Source organism: Galeopterus variegatus, unplaced genomic scaffold (genome assembly GCF_000696425.1).
Source record: "Galeopterus variegatus unplaced genomic scaffold, G_variegatus-3.0.2 Scaffold2608, whole genome shotgun sequence".
Taxonomy (NCBI): Eukaryota; Metazoa; Chordata; class Mammalia; order Dermoptera; family Cynocephalidae; genus Galeopterus; species Galeopterus variegatus.
In genome coordinates this window covers 43,758-49,879 of record NW_007728719.1, presented here as the reverse complement: position 1 = coordinate 49,879, position 6,122 = coordinate 43,758, and the positions used below count along the sequence as shown (strand labels likewise).

Sequence of the window (6,122 nt, the reverse complement as noted above, 5' to 3'; positions counted from 1 at the left end):
TGCTGTTATATTAACGGTTTTCTCAACAGTTTTTGTTTTGGTTTTTCTATCATGTTTTGACCAGTTTCTGAACAACTCTTTGGACCACCTCTGTAGACAATTTGATTTAAGCGTTTGGGATAGTAAGAAATCCCAGCTTGACAGGTCTCTGGTTTAGACTTTTCCAAATTCAGTTCTCTGATAGGCAATTGGTAATTCCAGATTTCAGCTTCTCTTTTCAATTCTTTTAATGAGGTGAACATTTCTTCATTTTTAGGTATTCGGAGAGCCTGCACACAATCACACAGAACCAAGTAAGTACCGTGTGGACTGTGTAGTGGGTAAATTGTGTATCGTGGCCCAGAACAAGAATTGCCTGATGTAGAGTGCCTATTACTTGGGGAGCCAGATTCTGTTGGTTGACTTGTGCGGTAATAAGCAGTAACATCAGTGGGTATTCTAAGCGTAGTATATTAAGTACCAACTGTGTGCTGTGCACTGTGCTAGCTACTTGCCAGATATCATTTCCTTGAACCCTCTCAGTGAGCCTTGCATCAGCATATCCTTACCCCTTGCTTAGAGACAGTACATGTGAGGCTCAGAGAAGTCAAGGTCACATTGCTAGTAAGTGGTGGAGCTGGGACTCAAGTCTAGGTCTTTGAACTCCGAGAGTATTGTTAGCCACAATATATTCCCTCCATCTCCCATATTAGGAAAAGTTCAACCAAGGATTGGGTTACTTCAGGAGCCAGGGTCAGAGCTGGGCCTGTAGTCGCAAACAAAAGGTAGAACACAAACATGATTAGCAGCAGCAAGATCAGTTAAGTAAGTTGCCATAAGGACGCCCCAGAAGGCTCCCTCCTCGCAGATCCCCCTGGTTGTCAGGAGGCAGGGGTACATGAGCTGGGCTTTTAGGGACAAGGAGGAGAGTAGCGACCTAGGCTGTAAAGGGCAGGATAGGGAGTAGCACGTTGTCCTCTCTGGAGCAGTGAGCATTGAGGGGTTGGAGAGGATGGGGCTGGGCTCCAGACTGAGACAGGCTGAGACACTGAGAGAGGGTTGCTAGGGGGGTTGGGTCATTTTGGGGGGAGAACCATTGAGAGTGTTATTTTAGCAGAGCTATGCTTTAGTAAGACCACTGCTGGCAAAGCACAGGATGAATTAATAGACAAGAGACTGGAGATGGGGACACTGATCAGTGGATTAAAGAAGTAATCCAGCCAAGCATAGCAGGGAGCCTCAGTCAGGGTGGCAGTGGCAGAAATGCATGTGTAGGGTCAGGTTTGAGAACAACCGCAGAGGTCCTGCTTAAAACTTTCAGCTGAGAGTGCAGGCTCCGGTGCCGAACTCCCTGGGTTCAAATGCCAGCTCCATCTCCCACAGGCCTCAGACAAGTCACTTAAACTCTCTGTGCCTCAGATGTCTGCTGTGCAAAATGGGCATAACAATAGTATAAAAATAACAATGATAACATGGAAAATAATAGCATAGAAATAGTGATATGCAGAAATATGTCAATGTAAGTAAAATGCTTAGAATAGTGACTGGCTCATAATACTGTTTAATACTTGTTAACTGTTACGAATATTGTTGTTATTCAAAAAAGAAGCCAAAGGGCCGGCCCGGTGGCGCACTGGATAGTGCGCCGCTTGGGAAGCGCGGCGGCGCTCCCACCCGAGGGTTCGGATCCCACATACAGACCGGTTCCCGCTCACTGGCTGAGCGGGGCGCGGGAGCGACGCCGAGGGTTGCGATCCCATTGCCGGTCCCTGGTCCGGTACGGGGGCGACACTGAGGGTTGCGATCCGTTGCCGGACACAGAAAAAGACAAAAGACAAAAAAAAAAAAAAAAAAAAAAAAGAAGCCAAAGCAACAGGAATTTTGACCCTTTGTACCCAGAAGAGGGTGGCACTACCAAGTGTAGCAGAGAAGTCAGACAGGGAACGTACTTGGGAAGCAAAATGATGAATTTGTGCTTTGACAGGTTGTTTGGGATGCTGCGTATTACTTGGGTAGTGATGTCCAAGCACAGAACTGGAGATGCAGGTTTCAGGGCTGGGGCTATAGTTACAGATTGGGGAGCATCTTCATCAGGACAGTAATTGATCCCCTGAGCTCCTGGGGTCACCAAGAAAGAAAAGCCAGAAGTCCTCGGGTGGTGGGAAGAGGCAGAGGAGGCAGGACTAGAGAAGTAAAGTCTAGGAAGAGAGCCAGGGTAGCACTGTGGTCGAGCTCCCGTGGGCAGAGGCTTCATGTAAGAGCTGCAGAGACAAAGAAGGTGGGCAAGTGGTTAAGACCTTTGGCTTTATTGAGTGAGCTGCTGTGGTTGGTGTGGAGATGAAGAAAGAATCGCTGAGCAGCAGCCAGGGCCTAGGTGAAGTGGAACCAATCGATGGGCTGTGGGGTTTCCTTCTCCTCAGCTGCCAGGTGGAACAAAGCTCAGGTTGCCCAGGGAAATCAGCTGTGGCAGAAAGCCTGGCAGCAAGGGATTCCAAGGGACAGCTCAGCTAGCCATGGGCCATGAGGGCTTGGTGGATGAGGCCTTGTGAAGTGGGGGCGGAGAGGAGCCGAGCAGCTTGAGATGTGTTGAGGTGAGGAGCAGGTGAGCCGGCAGTGGGGTGGGAGAGGTCTAAGACTAGGGGTTTGTGGTCAGAGGTGGGGCATTTCAGATTTGAAGCAGTACGTGTGAGTGCCAGGTGAGGGCGAGATCCAAGGTGGGCCTCTGCTGAAAGCCAGGTGGTTACAGTGCAGGGGAGGACTGACTGGAGGAGGTGGAGGTATGGCTATTGACAGCAATGACAGGGGAGGGCTGTCATCCAGGGCCAGTGAGAAAGGGGATGGGGTATTCCAGAACTCACCTTTACTTGTTCCTTTATTCATTCAACAAACATTATGGAGGTTACTTGATGCCAGAGACTATGATGGCTGATGGCATGGGGGCAGCATACCCAGGGAGGCTTGACACCATGTAGGATTCAAAGAAAGCATATAATAGGGCTCCTACCTTCAAGAAGCTTATGGTCACACTGGAGAGAGTGGACGAGTGCATAAGAAACTGTGAGAAGGACTTGAGCAAGAAGCATAGCATGTGGTGATGGGCCAGAGTGTGTGACATGGATGGTGAGGAGGGCTCAGCAACCAGCAAGGGCCAGAATAATCATGAAGACTTTGGAGGGATAGATGTGAGCTACATTTTCAAAACAAGAGCAGAGTGGAAAAGGCATTCCAGGTGGGATAAACAGCGGAGGCAAAGACATGGCTGGGAATTAAATCATTTGTGATTTATTTGATAATGAGATCAGCCTGCCTGGCATTGAGTTGAAGTGATGGCAAAAAAGACTTAATATTTGCAAGGAGAACCTTGGAAATCAGAGACATGAAAATGGAGTGATATAGAAATAGGGAGCCATTGTACGTTCTTGAGCAGGAGAGTTTGGCATGAAAAGCACTGTTTGGGGATGAGTCTAAGAAGGTAAAACTGACACCCCCAATGACATCCTGGGGAGAAACCTAGGTAGTTGGGGCTGGGATTGGGAGAGGAGCTTACTTTTCTCTGTATATTTTTCTTTGCTATTCAGATTTTGGTCCTATGTGTGTTTACTACCTATTTAATAATAATTTTTAAATTTAAAGAACTCATTGTAGCTGCAAGGGGAATTCTCTAAACTCAGATATTAAAGGGTTACATATATGATGGAGGCACAGGGGTCATGGGAAGAGACAGGGTAGAGGCAAGCATAACCAGGTATAAATGCAAAGTTGTCACAGCTCCATGAGGACAGTGTCAGGGAGATAAATCCAATTAGAAATATTAGAGGACAGACAAATAGCGAACATCTGAGAGAAAATGGACATATTACACTTCTCACCTAGACAGTTCCATTCAGACAATTTCTGAGAGTCCTGGTATTTTTTGTTAAATGCCTAGAAAACAAATCACAAAGTCAGCCAAGTTAAAAAGGGAGCAGGGTGTCTTATTTCTCTGAGAAAAAAGATGTACAGGTGGGATTTCAGCCTGGAGCTGAGTTGCAGATGCAGGTGTGGTTCCTTGGCAGTGGATGAGGAGCCCCTGGGAGAGGGAGCAAAGCCCTGCAATGTGCCCCTCCAAGTAGGAGTCCTGTGTGTACCTGAGCTAGCTTGAGAAGCCTCGCCCACTCTACACCCCGTCAGAAATTCATAGCACCCATCTTCATGTTCTGTGAGGTTTTAAATAAGGAAAACTTCCAATATGCTTTTCTTTACCTCACCCTGTGACCACAGCACTAATTTTTCATGAATTTTTGTTACCAATGGGATACAAATGGTTGGGGAACTCTGGCTTGGTCTGATCTGTTGTCTCCATGGAAACGCACAGACCCAGGGAAGGCAAAAGCCAAGGAACAGACTCTTGGTTCTAAGGGGCTTCCTCAAGCAGGGAGGCAGCTTGGTTTTTTGGCTGATTTCCTCTAGTTCTGTCATCACCACAGAGATGACGAAACAGGAGAAGAAGTTTGAGGTGGGAAGAAAACCATCCCCAGGAGTTCTGTGTGGTGAAGAAGGAAATCACTGTTAGAAACAAGTGACAGTTTACATCTGGGTCTTACAGTGTCAGCTCTGTTACTTGGTAATTTCAGTTAAACTCAAAGACTGAGTTGGTTTGAGGAGACTTGGGACTGTTAATTTGTGCTGCATACTGAAGGTAAAATTCAAGCTACCATCCCACATGGCTCCAGGCTGTTCTCCCTCCATCTCTGCTCCCTAGCTCCCTTGGCTTTGACGAGTTTATGACGAAAGAGCTGCTCACATTAAGGTAGGAGGGTAATTAAGACTCCTGGTCTGCAGCACAGATTCACTGCGTTGTACAAGTTACTAATATGAAAGCTACAAGTTACTAATATGAAAAAATTTTTTTGCAGCTCCAGTTGATTGGTAACCGAAGATGAAAGCAGAGGCATAGTAACTAAATTATCTAAATATCTTTTAAAAGCCAACTGTTTCTCATTTGAGTATTACACCTTTTGAGGGAACTTCAGAAATCTAACCTGAATTGGTCCTTCATCAGCAGCTACTTTCTTTATTTAGAAGAAATATCAACTAACAAAGAATAAGCATTTGTTTCTACTGTCACCAGCACATTATATGACAAGATACTTAATTTCTTGTCACTAAATTGTTTTTATTGGACAAAAAGAAACTTATGTAAATAAGCGTAACTATGTACATAAAGCCTAGTTGATTTGGCTATTTTTTTCCTGTTAGAAAAATAAAAGTAACATACCTTTTTAGAATCTATACTCCATTTCTCTTTTGCTTTAGAGGAAAAATGATTCATTGCAGGAAGAGTCGTGGATTGAAGGAGAAGATGGACAAAGTACTTTTCTTGCTGGGTCTATGCTGTAGACGGGAGGCAGGTGAACACCTGGTTCTTGAGCAAATCACCCACATCCAATGCAGTTGTGTAACAGGTGGGACAGGGAGACTTCTCTCACCATCTCGTAACGCACTTAGTTTATTGTCTTGTTTGGCTGTCACATTGGGACACACTGGTAACAGCAGAGAACAGTTGAAAAAAATCAAAGTCATTTACAAATGCAGAACGGCAGCCACTGCAGGGAGGAGGTGGATAGCCTGCACTTAGTTTATTGTCTTGTTTGGCTGTCACATTGGGACACACTGGTAACAGCAGAGAACACTTGAAAAAAATCAAAGTCATTTACAAATGCAGAACAGCAGCCACTGCAGGGAGGAGGTGGATAGCCCCAGCTACCCCCAGGCAGCTGTCCTATGAACCCGAGCCCCCAGAGTCAACATGCAAACGCCTTGGTTCCTAACCCGCACTGCTCCTGGAGTTCCTGTCACGTGAGAGTCTTCAGCCTGAAAGAATAGGTATGTGTCTTTGCTCCAAGGCAGGCATGTGAAGAAGGGGCTCTCTTACACAGGCCCCACCCGGACTCCCCACAGCCATCAGCAAGAGTGAGAAAGGGGCCCTGGAGCTCTGTGTACCCTGGGAAGACCCCACATCTCCTCAGTTCCCCCACCCAGGTAGCATAGCTTCCTATCCAAGTCTGTCTCACACTAGCCTTGTCAAACCCTTTATTCAAGGCCCTATAGGAAGCCCAGGACTCCGGTGGAGATTCGTGACCCCACGTAGTTCTGTAGGTCAC

General features: G+C 46.4%; 1 long non-coding RNA gene across 2 annotated transcripts; it reads left to right on the top strand.

Annotated features, from left to right (window-relative positions):
- Positions 1 to 255: 255 nt before the first annotated feature.
- Positions 256 to 5,250, top strand: LOC103598435. 2 transcript variants are annotated; one of them, XR_551202.1, is made up of 2 exons: positions 256 to 293; positions 4,875 to 5,250. It is a non-coding gene; the product is annotated as an uncharacterized LOC103598435 (long non-coding RNA). The 2 variants fall into 2 exon arrangements; XR_551203.1 differs by lacking the exon at positions 256 to 293 and adding an exon at positions 2,515 to 4,768.
- Positions 5,251 to 6,122: the final 872 nt, after the last annotated feature.